General features: G+C 38.2%; 1 protein-coding gene across 1 annotated transcript in view; it reads right to left on the reverse strand.

Moving 5' to 3' along the window:
• The window catches only part of STK32B (serine/threonine kinase 32B), a 156,068-nt gene that overhangs the window by 52,556 nt on the left and 86,682 nt on the right, over positions 1–16,830 (reverse strand). The gene's annotated exons all lie outside the window — the stretch shown is intronic.

Consider the following 16,830-nt stretch of genomic DNA (forward strand, 5'->3'; position numbering starts at 1 on the left):
CTGCCTCAGACCTCCAACAGGCTATTTTAAACTGCTTTTACAACAAGCAGAATTCGTGGGCTGTCATAAGCCAAGAAGTAAACAGGTTTATTAAGTTAGACACTGCTGTTTTGGGCTCACATGCCTGGAGGCGTGTGAGATGCACAGATTCATGTGGCAGGTGAGAAAGGCGAGTACAGGGTCACCATGCAGAGCTCACTCTTCCAGCAGCTCTCTGCGTGTGATTGTCCCCTGTTTACACTGTGCACTAAAAGCTCTTGCTCCAGAGGCAGCTTTTTGAAAGCTCTAAAACCTGCAGGGGAGCAAGGGCACTGCTCTGCCCTTGCACTGGCCACTGCCAGCCAGGTGCAGGGCAGAGAGGATTCAATGGGCTCGAGGTGAAGACCTGGCAGTCCCAGGTGTATTTCAAGTTATTGGATGTATTCAGAACTGAGGGCTTCTGGAGCCTTTTATATTTAGTTCCTCCAGAAAAATATTCTAATTAAAGTCAGTGAACCACTGTTTTAGTGAATTTAAAAGATAAATCCTCTTTAGTTAGGCAATTTAAATTCAAACATACTATGTAAGTGAAATTCTGGTTTGATTAAACATCAATATTTCTGAAAAAAAAGATCCCATTAGCAAGGTATTTAAACAGCAGGGTATGAAATGCAGCACCTTAACTTCAGGGTTTTCCTGTTATACATATCCTTAGTTAAGAGAATTAATTGAATTACTCATTTCATAATCCAAGTACTTTGAACCAGCTCATAGGAGAAATTGAAGGACTTTTGCAAGGATCACACTCACCACGGTTTGGATTCAGACATGCCCTGGGCTTCTCTCTGACCATTCATCAAACAATGATCAGCAGAGCTATGGAAGCATCCTTGACACTGATTTCATAAAAACAACTTTGTCAATCTGTTCCACTACTACTCCAACTGTTTTTGTATTCAGAAATATCAGAGCCACATGGAAATGAGAGTAGAAAAACCTTCAAAGTCTTTTGCTCAGTGATAGGACAAGGCATAACTAACATAAAAGCTGAAGCTCAAGAAACTCAAAGGTGTGAACAACTGAGAAAAAAACCTCCACAATTTAACTGCCACTTTTGATATTGCCTGTGAAACCACTTCTAGATTTCTTCAATTGCCTTAGCTACAAATATCGAAATAAAGCGGCCTGAAGGATGACAGTTGAGTAAGAAGATGCTGCTTATATTTTCCAAGTAGGAAAGAATGATTAATAATCTACTTGTATCCTCTGTGATATCTAGGCTGTGTTTGCATCCCATGGGCTTGAAGATTTCCTCTCTGCATGGAGTAAAACCATGGATGTGGCTCAACTCATGTTCACTGCATAAGCCAGTCAGAGTGTCCTCCCTGGAAAGGCTCACAGTGGTTATAAAGGACTTGGGCTGAGGAATCTGAAGTTTTAATTATCTTTTGTTATAGTTTCTTTCTGATGTTATTAAGTGAAGTAGAAGCAGGTTTCTAAATCAAGAGGTGGAGAGGTCATGCAATCTTCATCCTTGGTTTTCAAGACCTGACTGGATAAATTCCAAATAACCTGTTCTGATCTGAAGGCTGACCCTGTTTTGGGAAGATCATTATACCAGAGGCCTCTGGAGGTCCCTTCCACCCCGAAATAATCTGAGTCTATGGAAAATAATGTATCCAAGTTCAAAGACTGTCTTACTTCCCTTCATTTTGATTTCAAGGAAGTTCATGAAAGATTGAAGAAACCAGTGAGAGATCTGTATATGTGGAGTTTAGTGAGTCTTTGATATAGTCCCTAGCAGCTGGCAGCTAGTGAGAGCTTTCACCTCTTAAATTCTATCATGGGGATTGAATGCTCATGAAGAAAATAGTAGGAATAAATAGCCTATCTTCATCTTGAAATGAGGTTAAAATTGAAATGCCATGCAGTTCAGCACTGCAGAGGTGTAACACAAGAGTTGTTAACTATGTAAGTGTTAAAAAAATAAGGATTATATCACCGAAAAGAACTCTGAGAAATCTCAGTAAGAATGACCAAATCTAGATTGTTGTATTGCCAGTGTTAGATAAAATGACAGGAATTTTATATATACATCAAAAGGGGAGAATCTGAGTTGCTCACCTGTATTAATGACCATAAATAATCTTCCAGAGGTCAAACTTTTGTGTCCTTTATTAGATTAAATAATTATAAAAAAAGACTGAAAAACACGTGATGATGCCACTTGCTCTAAAGCTTGAAATTCAGTACAATCTCAAAAAGATGTTTCATGTGATATGATTAATCAGGACTTCATAGCTTTTTGTCTCTGTTTTTACTGACTGCACTTGAAACATCCATCTACAAAAGAAAGGAGTATCTCTGGTGAATTCAACCATGAATTCCCCAGTTTTCTCAAGAAAAAATTGATGGCTGGTTCATTGGCTACCACTTCACATTGATAACAATTAATTTTATGTAGGTAAATTAAAAATTTACATGTGAATCATTCACTTGCTTGACAGTGAAGGCAACCCATGCCCTTGAAGAATGCTAAGGGTTTTTTTCTCAAAGATAATTTCAACACATCCACAGAGAAATTAAATTAGACAGATTTTGCATTCTCATAAAGATGCAAAAGAAGCAGGATTCAGACAAAGGCCCTTGAGGTCAGTGGAAGGATTACACTGTCTTCAGTTGACATTGTTTCCACTTTAATTAAAGTTTTCTAGTACATTTTTCTCTCTAATGCTAACAACCCAACCGTTTTGCAGGATAATATTTAAAATACTGAGTTAAAGGTTTTTTCTTAATCATGCAGTTCATGTCTAATGATAATTTTTTTTTCCTTACATAGAAATAGGCATTAAGGTTAATACTAGAAGTGTAGCAGTTCTCAACAGCCATAAAAAGGGCAAGGAGTTGAGAAATATAAGCTTCAGCAATGGATTATTTGAATTCACATGAGACATCACTGGATCAGAGCACTGAAGTGAAGCATATAATGTATGATAAGGGGTTTTCCCCTGGTTATGGAAAGAAAAGTAAACAAATTCTGATTTTCACCTTAATTCCCTTCCTATTTCTTATTACACTCACAAATAATACAAATGTCCAACACATGCAGTTTATAAAAGAAGGGACTGCATAGATATTGAGATTTTCTTTAGCTGAATTTATCAACACTTTGGATAAAGGAAAAGTCAATATATATTAGCTACTGTACAGCCAGGAGATTAATTTTTCCAAACATATTTTTCTTCTGTGAGGACAGCACAGAAATGAGGTATCTTCCAGAGCCAAACTGTGCAGGGCACCCACCAGGAGGACTTGCACAAGAAATAGCCTTAATGAAGTGTGACGCATCTTTTCTTCCTTTTGTCAACACCTCATCACTCACTTATCTTTTTATCTTTCTGTTCATGACATTGTTCCTAGTTTAAAGAACTGATCAATGGTTTTAAAAAAAGATCATAGTATGGAAAACTAAGAGTTTTTTACTGTTATTTACTATTAGATGAATGGGAATGAAAGACTTTGACATCTCCAGACCTCTCACTGCCTGTTCACATTCCACTCAGATCTCAGCAGTAATTGCTGCCACTTACTGTCCTTTCGTGATGAGATTTTCAGAGCCTTCTGTTCCTGCTCAAATGAATGTTGTGACATTACATGACCCTATGCATCACTGTAATTTTGAAATTTAAACATTTCAGTAAAACTGAAAATAAGCTGAGAAGAGAAAGTATTAGATTATTCTGTTTTCCTCTACAATTCCCACTCCTGGCTTTAATGCTGAAATGAAAAGTCCATAACTACTTCCAGCTACTTGCCTGGTAGCAAGCATTCATATGCTCCTAATCAAACTTCCATGATCCAGTCCATTATCACATTTCTTTCTGTGGGACAACCTCTGTGGCAAGATAATTTTCTGGTCTGTAAGAAATATATGACTGCTGTAATAATTTTGACAAGTGAAAAAGCTCTCACTCATGAAGGCCTCTGGAGGCCCTACCTCTCCCTATATGCATTTAAAGAATATCTGGACACCTGGCTCAAGGCTTGGGATTGCAGTTCCAGTTATATAGAAACAAGGGTCTGTGATACTGAGTTGTGTGGTGCCTGGAGTTCCTTTCTAGTTTTGTGCTATTTTTTTACCAGGTGTCCATGACAATGTTGGATTTTCTTAACACTTGTACTAGCCAATTTTATATAGCTCTGAAAATAAAGCTGTCAAAGAAGATATCAAAACGTTTCTTTACAAATGCCTTAACGGGAACAAGCTTGTTATTTTCCAATTTTATCCTCATGTGGAAATATACAAATATGAAAACATCTTCAGTTCTTTCTTTGTAGCAATAGGTGGCAGTAATGGTATCTACATTTGTCTAGATGGCCAGTGGGCTTTGGAAACACTATTTGTCAGTTTTAACTTGGATAAATAGTTGTAGTAGATACTGTTATCCCAGGTTGAAGAAAGTTACCTTTTTTAATAAAATGAAGCAATCCCATAGCTAACCTTTCAAATACTTGAGCATATAGCCAGATGATAGTCTTCTTTGGCTACATTCAAGTTCAGAATTTGCACAGATGTCAAATTAAAATAAAAATATTAAACACAGACTATTTCATTATGTTGCTCTTATTGAATAACCAAAATTGCTTTACCACAGAGGTAATTATATACTGCAATAGCAAGAAAAATAGGCAAAGATTCTTAAATGTTATAAAAGCTAGAAAGATTTCCCCAAAGGACTCTGTGAATCTGTACTTAGTCTCCTCTGTGCTGCATTGTATAATATCTCAGAGAACGGGATTGCAAAGTACCACTGCAGCCTTATAAACAGAGCTTTTATATAACACAGCCCAGGCTATCTCATCCAGGATTTGTCTTCCTGACACAATGGTTCTTTTTCAACTAAACATTTACAAGCACAAGCAACCTGCAGGTAATGGTTCGTTTTCACTTTGCCTGAAGGACTTAAAAGTAATGAGAAATGTGACACTTCCTTTGCTGGAACTGTTTTCTAGAGTTAACGTTACACAGGTACAGGCCCTGGAATTCCACGCAGAGCTGAAGGGAACCTGGGACAACTGTCAACACTGATGATGCCAAACATCACTGCATTTCAAATTAAAAGCCTCTTCAGCCAAACGTTTCTTCAGGTCATGCGGAAGAGTCATGCAAAATCACCACTGAGCAGTAATTTTTGATAATCTCATAGTTGATGACTCTAACCTTTTCTGTGTTGTAGAGTCAAGTACTACTGAGACCTTCTGTGTATACAAGGGTCAAACCACTCCATGTGCATCAGTTTTCAAGAGCAGGTGACACCTCTGAAAACCATGGGAAGGGCACAACTCATTAGGCATTAACTGGAGCGTGGCATTTGGGAAGAATTATCTGATAGAGCAGGAAAGTGTATGCATTGCAATGGTGATGCTTCCTTCCATGACCCTGTGTAGAGAGCTTTTGATTAGAACTAAGGGAGAATGTACTTGGTGTGTACTCTGTCAGCAATCGCAAGGATATCAGTCTCCTTCCAGTAGAAGGCATAGGCCCTCTTACAATTTTCACAGGCAGAAATCCATGTGTGAAACTAAATGAGAGGAGAAATTGATGACATTTGCCCTCTGCCTAAAGACAAATCAGGAGAGCATTGTTACTGATAGAGCATTTGGCTTCATCTGTTGTAAAAAGCCAGCATCATAAGTGTGGTGTTTTGTTCTGACTGAAATTCATATAGCTGCTCCTTTGTTCTTCTCTGCATGAAATATGGAATAGATCTATTCAGATGTATCGCATCCCCAAGAGTTTGCTCAGCTTATCAGGCAAATTCAAAAAGAAAATTAGCAAAAATTCCAAGCACACAGGTGTGCTTGTCAGCCACTGTTCACAGTGTATAATTACTGTATAATGTCCCTAATATTTACCTTAAACCCTCTACCAAGTTCTATACCTAAAAGTTCATATACCACCTGCTAGAACAACAGTATCCACAATAATATTATCACATTATTTAACAGCTGTTTCCTTCACCCATATCATAGTGCAACCAATTACAGTTAACATGGCTGGCAACTAAAGAGTAGTGCTCTTCATGTGCAGGGCAAGGGAAGAAACAGCAACTTCTGAAGGTTTCGGGCTTTCAGCAAGCGCCCAGGCTCAATGCAGCAGTGAAACTTCCCAATAAGCACATTTTCTGCTGATCTGAGTTTCAGCAGCACAGTGCAGCAGGGCAGCAGACCAGCAATCAGGAAACAACCACGTGAGGCTGTGTTGTTCACTGTGATCTGGAGCCCCAAATGACCCTCACTGCTGACAGCATCTCCTGCTGGCTTGTGCCTATGACATGGATACAAGTATTTGGACATTTATTCCTCAAACTGACCACCTTGCATCCCATAATATACACAACCAGGACATATCACCAAGAGGATATTGAATGTGTTCCACAAACAAATGAATTTTGATGTTTCTCATATACTTTCCCTTCTGGGTCATTTTATGAATTTAATGTATGCAAAAGTTTGCTGCGATAGACCAGGAAGGGAGGTGCAGTCTATTCTAGAAAAAGAAATTCTATTTCATAAATGACTAAAAAACTGGCCTGCTACTACCTGAAATGTCAGTAGCATGTCCCATGACACTTTTCTATGTCGAGCTTCACATATCTTAGTAATGAACTGCTTGTAAGAATAATTTTGTATGCTTTTAAGAAGGAACATTTGCAAGCAAACTCACAGAGCAATAAATATGTGTATTACTGCATATTACTGTTTAGAATAGATGACATATGACAGGCAACATTTGACCTAAACCCAACTCCTAGTTCAGTACACCACCCTTCTAAGAAGTTTCACTATTTTGGATGTCAATAACATATTGCTTGTTGCCTGAAATTAAACAGTCAAGTATTCTGACTCCTCTTGAAAAATCTGGATGAGGAATTAGGTATTGGCAATAGTGTTTGAGCCCAGACTGTAGTGCCAGCATCCTGGTTAACTGGATTAGTAGGCAAGAATACAGCAGGGTTGAAGGTGAATTTAGACTCTGTGCAGAGAAACTGCTGTTACAGCAACTACTTGCACTGAAATGATTATAAGGATTATTGCTATTTCTTCAAGTGAAAATAGAGATAGAATTCTGATCTCAGGTTAAAACACTTGGATTATTGTGTTCTATTGTGAATTAGGCATCTATATACCCATTTATTGCCATTAGATGTATAAACATCACAGTCATTGGAGTGTAGAAGCCATTCAAATAACTGCTTATTTTTAGATGAACTGAAAGCTTTATAAATTCCTTTAGCTTTATAGATTTGTTGGCTAGGTTGCCTTGTTTGGACGGACAACTAAAAAAGTATAGACTCCTTCATTTAAATATTGGTGAACACTCTGGACTAAGTTTTTTAAAACATAAGAAAAATCTTGCATGCTGTGTAAAATTATGAAAACAACTAGGAATGTTCTCAAGTCAAATTATTGTAAGGTGTTATCACAGAAGTGCAGGCAGGTGTTTAAGCCTCTTGCAGGAGTCACGCTTCGGGCTCTCATTGTCTTGTTTGACGTCATCTCACACCATGAACAACGCAATCCTTCATACATGATTAATTGCGCTGTATTTAAAACACCTTCTCATTTGCAGCATGAACCTTCTGAAGCTCTGTACTCTACTGTCTTCTACTGGGTGAGGCTTAGAGGGACATGTCTCTGGAAGAAGCCTGCGGGCTCCTTGCTTCCCTCCAAGGCAGGTGGACTTCACGAGCACAGCTGTTTCTGGCATGCAGGGAACCTGGCAGTACCACACAGTGGTACAACTTTTTGTTGCTTGTGTACAACTGGAGCCACATTTCAGCTTGGGGAGTTAGCATCTTTTCTCATGTAAGGACATTTGTGACCAAATGTTTCATAGGAGGAACCACAGGCAATGACCCACCCCATTAACTGAAGGAGTTACTGTGGTCTGATGTAACGGTTCAAAAACCTAGACAACTAAGGCTGAATAATTCCATTTCTCAGCTGTAGATGCTATTCCTTTCTGACACTGTCTCTTCCAAAAGCAAATATTAAACAATAATGATAGGATAAAAGACTGTTTGCTGGAAATGTACTTCCTTAAGTACATGCTCATAATTCATTGTTTGAGCAGTAGGAAGTACTTTGGGACACAGGGAAATAAGCTGGTACTTTAATTAGTGTTAACTCTCTTTACATATGTAAGTGCATGTGTTTGCATTGGGGTGCATCTGTAGAGCATTTCTGTGGCTTATTGCAGAAGACAGTTGAAGGAGCACCACCAGGGGAAAATTCTGCAGCATCTCAAATTAAGAGGCAAGCTGTGACTCTCTGTGGGTTTTAAAGGCAGAACTCTAGATAACTAATACATTTAATTAGCATAGATAACTAATACATTTAATTAGCATAAAATCTGAGAAATGAAGCGTCTTGGCAATAGGTTTTCCACTCAGAAAGTGTTGTTAAGTGACCGTATTAGTAATTGTTACTGGTTATTGACAATACATCAATTATTTTTTATTGGATTTCATTCAGGATAGACCTCTGACATTCATTGAGTAGTCCTGTTGGTCTGATGTTTTTAATGAAGATCATATCTTAATTATAGTAGCAGCTTGGGGGAGAAACATAGGAAATATAAAACTGCATTTCCCCACATCATCATCTTTTCTAGAAATACACAGAGAGATCAATCTTTATGTCCATGTATTAATTTTTATCTTCAGAGCTCTGAAGAGAGGTTTTCACAGCTGGTAAATAAAGCTGTTTGACCCCTACAAGGACAAAGAAAGGCATACTCAAAACCACTTAGCCTTCAGTAAATCTCATCCGTCTGGTTGGGAATTCACATACTGCCACCAAGCCCCTATTTCCTCTGTTACTGCACCCTTATGTTCACTCACTCTTCTCACTTCTAACTTTGCCTTTTAGGGTCTGACTCTTTCCACAGCAGTTTTCTCTTGCTCACTCCTACACCACATTCTCTGCACTCCCTGGTCTTTTCCTCAGCCATCCTAGTCCCCCTCTGGGCATCTCTGCCCCACTTGATGCGGGTAGACGATGTCCTTGTTTTGGTACCCTCAAATCTGTCTATCTTACTATCATTTTCTCTTTTATTGCTACTGTCTGTCCAAAGAGAAGATGCCCAAAATATTTGCCATCTGAACTCAGCAGAGTAAAGACAATATCTGAGTAAGAAAGAGGGCCCACAGTTTTATCACATAACCCTCACTTTTATCTTCTAATGTGTCTTTAATTAAAACCTCAAACATAAAAAAGTGACATGTACACTAAGAATGTCACTAGAAAAAATTTGAGAGACTATTATGTGATTAGACACAGAATAGTCACCCTGAAAGACCAAAAAAGAGAGATGCTCTGGTGTTGTATTGTGTTTTTCTTGGGTTAGAAAGGAACTCCTCTGCATTCAGAACACTACAAAAGTTTCACATTTATAACAAAATGAAGAGATAAATGTCTGAATTAAAATGGGTAGCCACTGCATAGAGGCTATTTCTCAATATTATTAGTCAGATTGTAGAGATGATTTTGATCATCACTATAAAGAATGACTCAATTAATCTGAACCCAATTTAATAAATTTTGGTTTATTGAATGTGCACTGCCTACCAAGTGCTGTTCCCACCTTGCAAGGTCCCAGTTTGGCACAGTGTTTTAATGTCTTTCTCTGCTGACAGTATTTCTTCATGTGCAAGAGCACTACACTGCTGAATTGCAGGTTTGCCTTGTCTCCTCTGCTGCAGGAAACCACGATTATCCACACTGCATTATCCCTGGAAATGCCCCTGGGATAAATGTAAGCTCTGTGTGCACGTGTTGGGAGAAGCAGAGGCTCATCAGTAGCACTGTCTGTCATAAAACATCAAAGCTTTGAGCTGCTGTGCTTTGTCCTCTCTAAAACCCATCTAGGGGAGTTGGGACAGGATTTTACAGAGAATATAGGAATGTTTGAAAATAACCTTGAGGGAGCATCCTGAGGAGTGTCCAAGGAGGGGTAGAGAGAAGAAATGCAAAGGAAAAAAATTCAAAAGGCAACTTCTGCATAAGAAAACTTACGGCAATTGGTATCTTAATTGCAGCCCCTGCTCACTAGATAATTTGTTTTAAATGAAGAAACTGTCAGATGATCACAATTACAAACTCTCACTCTTTCTCAGTATATCTGTGAAATTAAAAGTTGTACAAAGGAGACCATATCTCACCTAAAATATTAAAGCTGTACTGAAAGCTTCTGAATGCATTTCCAAGCTATGAAGGAAGCTCAAATTGCAATATCCGTTAATGAAATATCTTTTGCCATACCATAAAGAGTTCACTCAGCATCTGAGAGAAGGCTACTGCAGGCATGAAGAAATCAATAAAAAGTGCAATTTTTCTTAAGTCTTTTTTATTTCTCCATATATTAGAAAAACTTACATTGTAAGGAAATCTCCAAGGGAATGATAGAATACTTTATGTATGTGTTGCTCATCCAAGCTGAAAAATATGTGGCACCACTGAAGCAGAAACAGGAGAAAAAACCAATTGTTCATATGTTGATCTTGGTTCATATTTTGCTTAGCATGAAATTTACAGTCTTTTTCTGTATTCCCTTTTACATCTACATACTTTAATCAAAGATTTTAAATTTCTTCAGTGACTGCAAACAAAAAAATCTCAAGCACACTGCCTGCAAATCTGCCATTTCAGTGGAGAGAACATGCCTGCTCAGAGTCATGGTGGTGTGAAATTTCCAAGATACAAAGATATCAGAATACATATAACACTAACAACTAAAGCTTTGGGAAAAAAGAAATAATGTGGTATCACATATGGTTAGCTCTTGTTCTCTTCTCTCTTAGTTAGGACTTCACATCATTGCTCATTTGATCTCTCTGGATCAGCCTTTCCTCCACTTTCAGATGCACGGAGGGATTGGGGTAGGAGGTGGAAGGCCAAAAAACCAGACTAGGCCAGGCAGTGCCATATGAGACAGTGGATACTGTTATGTCTCTGTAGAAAGAGTGCCTAATCATTTTAATTACTTCATAGAAATTATTTGCATGTAGTTATTAATACTCTTGATATTATATTTAGCATAACACTATCAGCATGCTATTAATATGGTGGTCTTTGCTGGCATAAATCAGCTGGGAGCAGACACTCATACCAAAATCACTTTGAAGCTTTAAAGCAACACCAGCAATTTTTTAAATGGATTTCTGTGAAAGAAAGAGATCTCTGATAACTGGCCACAAAGAAACTAGCAATATGCTAAAGCAGAAAACTGGCATTAACCAGATCAGATTTGTGGGTGGAGACCTGAGGTAATCTTCAATATAAAGCTCTGCTTTTGTTCTTTCAGCATCTTCTGCTTCAGTGTCTGAATGTCTGAAAATGATTCATGATCAAAATTTGAATACTGAGGAGTGGGGGAAGGAAGGAAACAAAGGAAAGGAAACATTTAATTTTATTATCCATCAATAGGATTCTAAATTAGGCAATAAGGGATACATAGAATTTTAATACATATCATGAGCCCTAAAGTCTGCTTTTCCTAAAAGGGTAAGCTTATGTGAAAGGATTATTAAAGAAAACCAGGAAGGGAAAAGCAGAAATACAGACAGGTGGTGGCAGCTGATTTACATCAGGGTGCAGCCAATGTTTGTGGTTGTGGTATACACTGCACAATACTTGGTTTTCTTACTGATTGCTTCTCTGTTTAAAAACAGACACTGACAGAAGTGTAGATGTGATCTAGACACAAAGGAGTGTATGACATGAATCTAGAAGAAAGAGTTATTAATTTTTCTAGAAAGAATTTCAAACAATGTAATCTAAATATTTTATTTTTTTTACTGATTTAAAGGTTTCCCAGAATCCTCTCCCACTTCATTGTCATTTAGCTGAAACCAACAACAGAAAAAAGAGAAATCTCCAAAATCACAATGCCATCACTAGGGCATTATGGACTTACACAGGTCTAGATCATATCTGCACTTGCCTGGGTGTGTGATTTTAAACAGAGAAACAATCAATAAGAAAACCAACTATTGGGCTGTGTGTGCTACAAACACACATTTAAGATGGCCCTGATATTACAATATTGAGAGAGGGAAGATAAAAAAAAGGGACAAGAGGTAACTTCATCTACTGTCTTGAAAACTATAAGGAAACAAACAATTCCCTGCTGGTTTCAGTGGGGGTTTCTCAGCTGTGGGGTATTGAAGGAGTGAGGGTGTGACGGGCATCTTCTGGTATTTCACCTCAGTGAGGAAGGGAGAGCACATCAGGCCCACAATAAAAGATTTCATCTGTGCCAGTGGCAGGAACTGGAGGATCTGATGGGACATCATGCACCTCAGAGTGTTCCCTGTGTCTTTTTCCCAATGCAGCCTGTTTTACTTTATTAGTAGTTTATATACTCTGTATATGGAATTCTCAGTATATTTCCAAACCAACTTCATTTATTAACAGTATCTTATCTGGTATATCAAATCAGTTTTTCTGTAGCTAAACAGAAGTACAATTAATTTGTTCTTGTAGGGAGAGAACTCTGTTCAGAAGCTGAAAGGCTTGTTCTCTGTGTATTTGTATCTTGTGGTATCTAATTCTTTGTTAAGTGCATGACTGAAATTTAAATACCCTTTTTGTCTAGATTTTGTGAATCACTTTCTTTTTTCATCTTGGCTGGCTCATAAACATTCAGCAGGTGTTGATGGCTCTATGGTTGGCATGGCGCTTCTTTTTCAACTGTTTTTGATATGTTTTCTGATTTACTTCACTTATGTAGCTCATTGCTCAGTTCCTGTAATTGTTCTTCAGAATAATGTGGGCTAGCACTCATTTAAAGAACATAATACAATGTCATGGAAGAGAAATGGGAACATGAACTAAGACAATTCAATGGATGAGCCTCTTGATCTGCTATGATCTTAATATATCAATATATCTTAATATATCTGGTCTTAATATATCAATAGTAGTCATATTATGATTATTTTTCCCTAGTTCATCTGCTTTAGACCCTACTACATTTTTTCTTCATCTACACACACTCACCAAAAAGTAAAAGACTATTGGTATGAGCAGAAATCTGTAAGGAGCTGTTTTATTTTGTATGTCCAGCTAAATCTCAGGTTGGCACTATGTCACCCTGTGACACCTGTGAAAAACTAGGGGCAAATTTTCCATTTCCAAGTAATTTTCAAAACTATTTGCTGTTTACACAGTTAATGAAAAATGTTATGAAGGGCACCCTTTTAAGTAGAGTTTATTCTTTTCCTGTATATTTTCACAAATGAGACAGGAAAGGCCCATTTTAAAGAAGAGTCCAATCATTTAGATGTAGTATCCTATTTCACCAGACTGTTGAACAACTTGGAAGACTCAATGATAATGAACAAACAGGCCCAGTTCTGAACACAGAGTGACTCTTGTTTAGCTGGTAGCAGCCAGACAACCTTACTCTGCAGTGGATCATCCGGCAGAGGAAAATGCAATGCTCAACTTGCCACCTTTTTCCATTAGCTTTGGCCCACCCTGCACTGCTATTGAGTTACTTGGAACTGGAATAACTCTTGGTGCTATTCTCTATTGGAAGCAGAACTTGGAGGAATGGAAAACAGACTGGTGATCACAGCAGGCACAAAGCACAAATGTGCCAAGCCAGGCTGATTCCAGTCATATTGTGCTCAAAAAATATTTTTATGTACACTTATATATGTACACATACACACATGAATAGTTTTGCATTAAATAAACCCCACTAAAATAAAAGTGTCCTGGGCACACTGATCAAACAGCTAGTCCAGTATCCAAAAATTGTGCTGGAAGGTGACTGCAATTTCCATTCCAGACATCTGCCACATCCAGCCTCCTCTCTAAGCAGATGAAAACCAATGGAGCCAGACGATGATGAAAAGTTGTGAGGGCAATGCAGTTAACACTTGCCCCTTAGAAAGAGAAAATGTGATTTTTTTTTCAGCATGAGCATGTTACCAGGGCAGCAGGCACAGCATTGCAGGGCCAGCACTGCTCTGAGCCAAGGCTGTAGATGCAAGAGCATCCTGGAAGAGACAACACTGGAGCCACTGCAGGAAGAACTCGCTGAATGGGAACAGGCAGCTTACTTTGGTGAGGAGGCAGGTGGTTTTATTGAAATGTATGAACAGCAACATTTGTGAAAGGAGGAGGTTGAGTTACTCATGGCTGAAATAAGTTTATTCAGCCTCTGATGAGAAAACTTTTGTCCAATACATTATTCACTGGCATTATACAACCAGTTCTGGAAGGAATGTGTTTAGTCATACCATCTTGAAATGGCAGAATTTGAGATTTGATCCAAGATTTGAGAATGCTTAAGAAGATGTATACTGTAGAAAGCCTTTCTGTGTGTACTGGGATACAAGGGTCTATAAGGAATACCACCCATACAGCTTTAAAAGAATTATTTTTTCATGTGAGAAATGTGGATAAAATATAATTACAGCAGGGATATGAGAAAATAAGGGTTTTCAGTGTAACTCTTACCTGTGACCAACAATCTCAGTATTAAATGAGCTGTTGTAATTAAGTGAAAAATTTACTCAGAATAGTCTTCAAATAATAGCTTCAAATTAGATTTTTTTTTTCTTTTAGAAGTTTTTATAGTTCTGGGTGAACCATGCAAATGCAAACATTTAAAATAGAGCTGTGAGACACAGAGGAGCATTTATTATTTTGCCATAATAAATAAATCCACGATTGCAGAATTATGCGTGACAAATACGGATTTTATACACATGGATGTGATTAATAAAAATTGCAAGTTTCATAAATACACTAGAACAGTAGCGGGTTTTACTCTATTTATGGCTAAATTTGTCCCTGCAGTAACAATAGTCCTACTGCTGAAATGATTGCCACATTCAAAGCACACACCACTAACCACATTCACAAACACAGAGGCATTGCAAGGCATCTCCAAGGGGAACTGGCATAGTACTGGTCTCTACACCTCTGCATCCATTCATATGTGCCTGGGAACTCCTGTCCCCTTCAGTACCATTCCCTTTCCCATTCTCAGCAAACTCCTGGAGCCACAGGTTAACCTAGAAAAACCCATTCTGTCGTGTTGCTGGATGCAATGGTAATGGAAGCCTGAACACATTTCATACACAACTGTATATTAGGAGTTAAACTCCTGATTCACACTCCATATATTCAGTTCCTTATGACACTGCAGTTTGAAAATCCACCAAGCCAGTCTGATAAATTGTTCAACTATTCTTTTTTTGTAGCCAAGACAACATCTAGTACTGGGCTCTCTCAATGACTCTGTGACTTACAACAGGTTTTTTTTTCCTTTTTGCTGCCAACACATTCATTTTAAAATGAAAGATCTAATATAGTTTTGTAGGTCAGCATGTGAATGCTGACTGGAAGCATTTGGTAACAATGATATTGCTGAGCCTGTGGCCACAAAGTGTAAACACAGAGCAGATCACTGATTTCACCTCCAAACAAGATGGTGTGTTTGCAATGATAAAGGAATGACTAGATGTGTCCTCACTCTGCCTCACTGCTGGCTCTACTCCTGAACTGATTTAAGTCAGCACTGTGCTCTTGATGCCAGAGATGCTACAGAGATTTAAGGCAGCTGAAGACCCATCCCACAGACTGCTGTTCCAGGTGGTGGTGAGATACAAGGCAGAATGTTCTGGGACTCACCTGGCTAAATAACATGTTCACTGGTGTGTGGATCATTTTTGACTTTGTAGTAACTAAAGATGAGAGGCAAAAGGCTCCTCGTGCCACAGTTGGGTAATTTGGGCAGTGAGCAGTGAAGTGGGACAGACACACTCAGATCTCAGGACTGCCAGCTTCAAAGTAAACATCTCTTTCATAAGACAACAGAATCCTGAACCAGATCCCTAGACAACAATCCTGGCTAAGCAGTCAGTACCACTCACTGCAGGCTGAGAGAGCTATTTTATCTCGTCTCTTTCTGTCAAAACCTTTGGTGCAGAGTGAAAGCAAAATCCAAACCCCAGAACCTGCCCCCAAATCGAGCCAACAACCAGCTCTGGATGGCCATGCTTTCCCCACCTCAGTGCAAATCAGCAAGTGTTGAACCACTATGACACAAAGAAAAAAATAAGTCAAGTGTTTACTTCTTAGTATTAAGTAATACAAAAAAAATCAAAGTGTCAAGCCCAGCTTCATAGTGAGACCATGACAAGGCAGACACTGTCACAAAAAACTATGAACCACAATGATTTCAATCCAGTCCTTCATTCTTTCCACACATCTGTCACCTTTCTCAAGCTTTTTTGTCATACATTTTTAAGCTACAGACTTCTAGCAAAATACAAGTTTTGATTACAAACTGGATTGTCTCATGAATATTTTGCCAGCCTATTTGCATAAAAGATCTCATCAATTTGTTTTTCACCCAGAACACTCTTTAAGGCATTAGAAATAAAGGTCAGCTGTAATTCTGAGCTCCATTTTTAAAATACTCACTGAAAAAATAAAATTTATGCAAAATACATGGAAATGTACTAAAATAGTAACAGTGTACTAAAGAATTTTCTTGCAATATTTGCAAGCTTTATTATGTTTGGAGTTTTATTTGCAAGCAAAACAAGTGTTGCAATATTTAGTGGAATCTTTTCTAGCACAGTTTCAGTAGCACAAAATACCAGTCTACCATTGCATCTCTGCTCAGATAGATTTCATGCTGACCATTCCTCCTCTGAAAGTCAGACCATACTTTTTATTGTATCTTTTTTGTGAAATCATGAGGCAGCTCTGGCAAGTGGATGAAAAGTCTCCATTAATGCATTTAAAGGCATTTAAGGAGAA

Source organism: Zosterops lateralis (genome assembly GCF_965231275.1).
Source record: "Zosterops lateralis genome assembly, chromosome: 5".
Taxonomy (NCBI): domain Eukaryota; kingdom Metazoa; phylum Chordata; class Aves; order Passeriformes; family Zosteropidae; genus Zosterops; species Zosterops lateralis.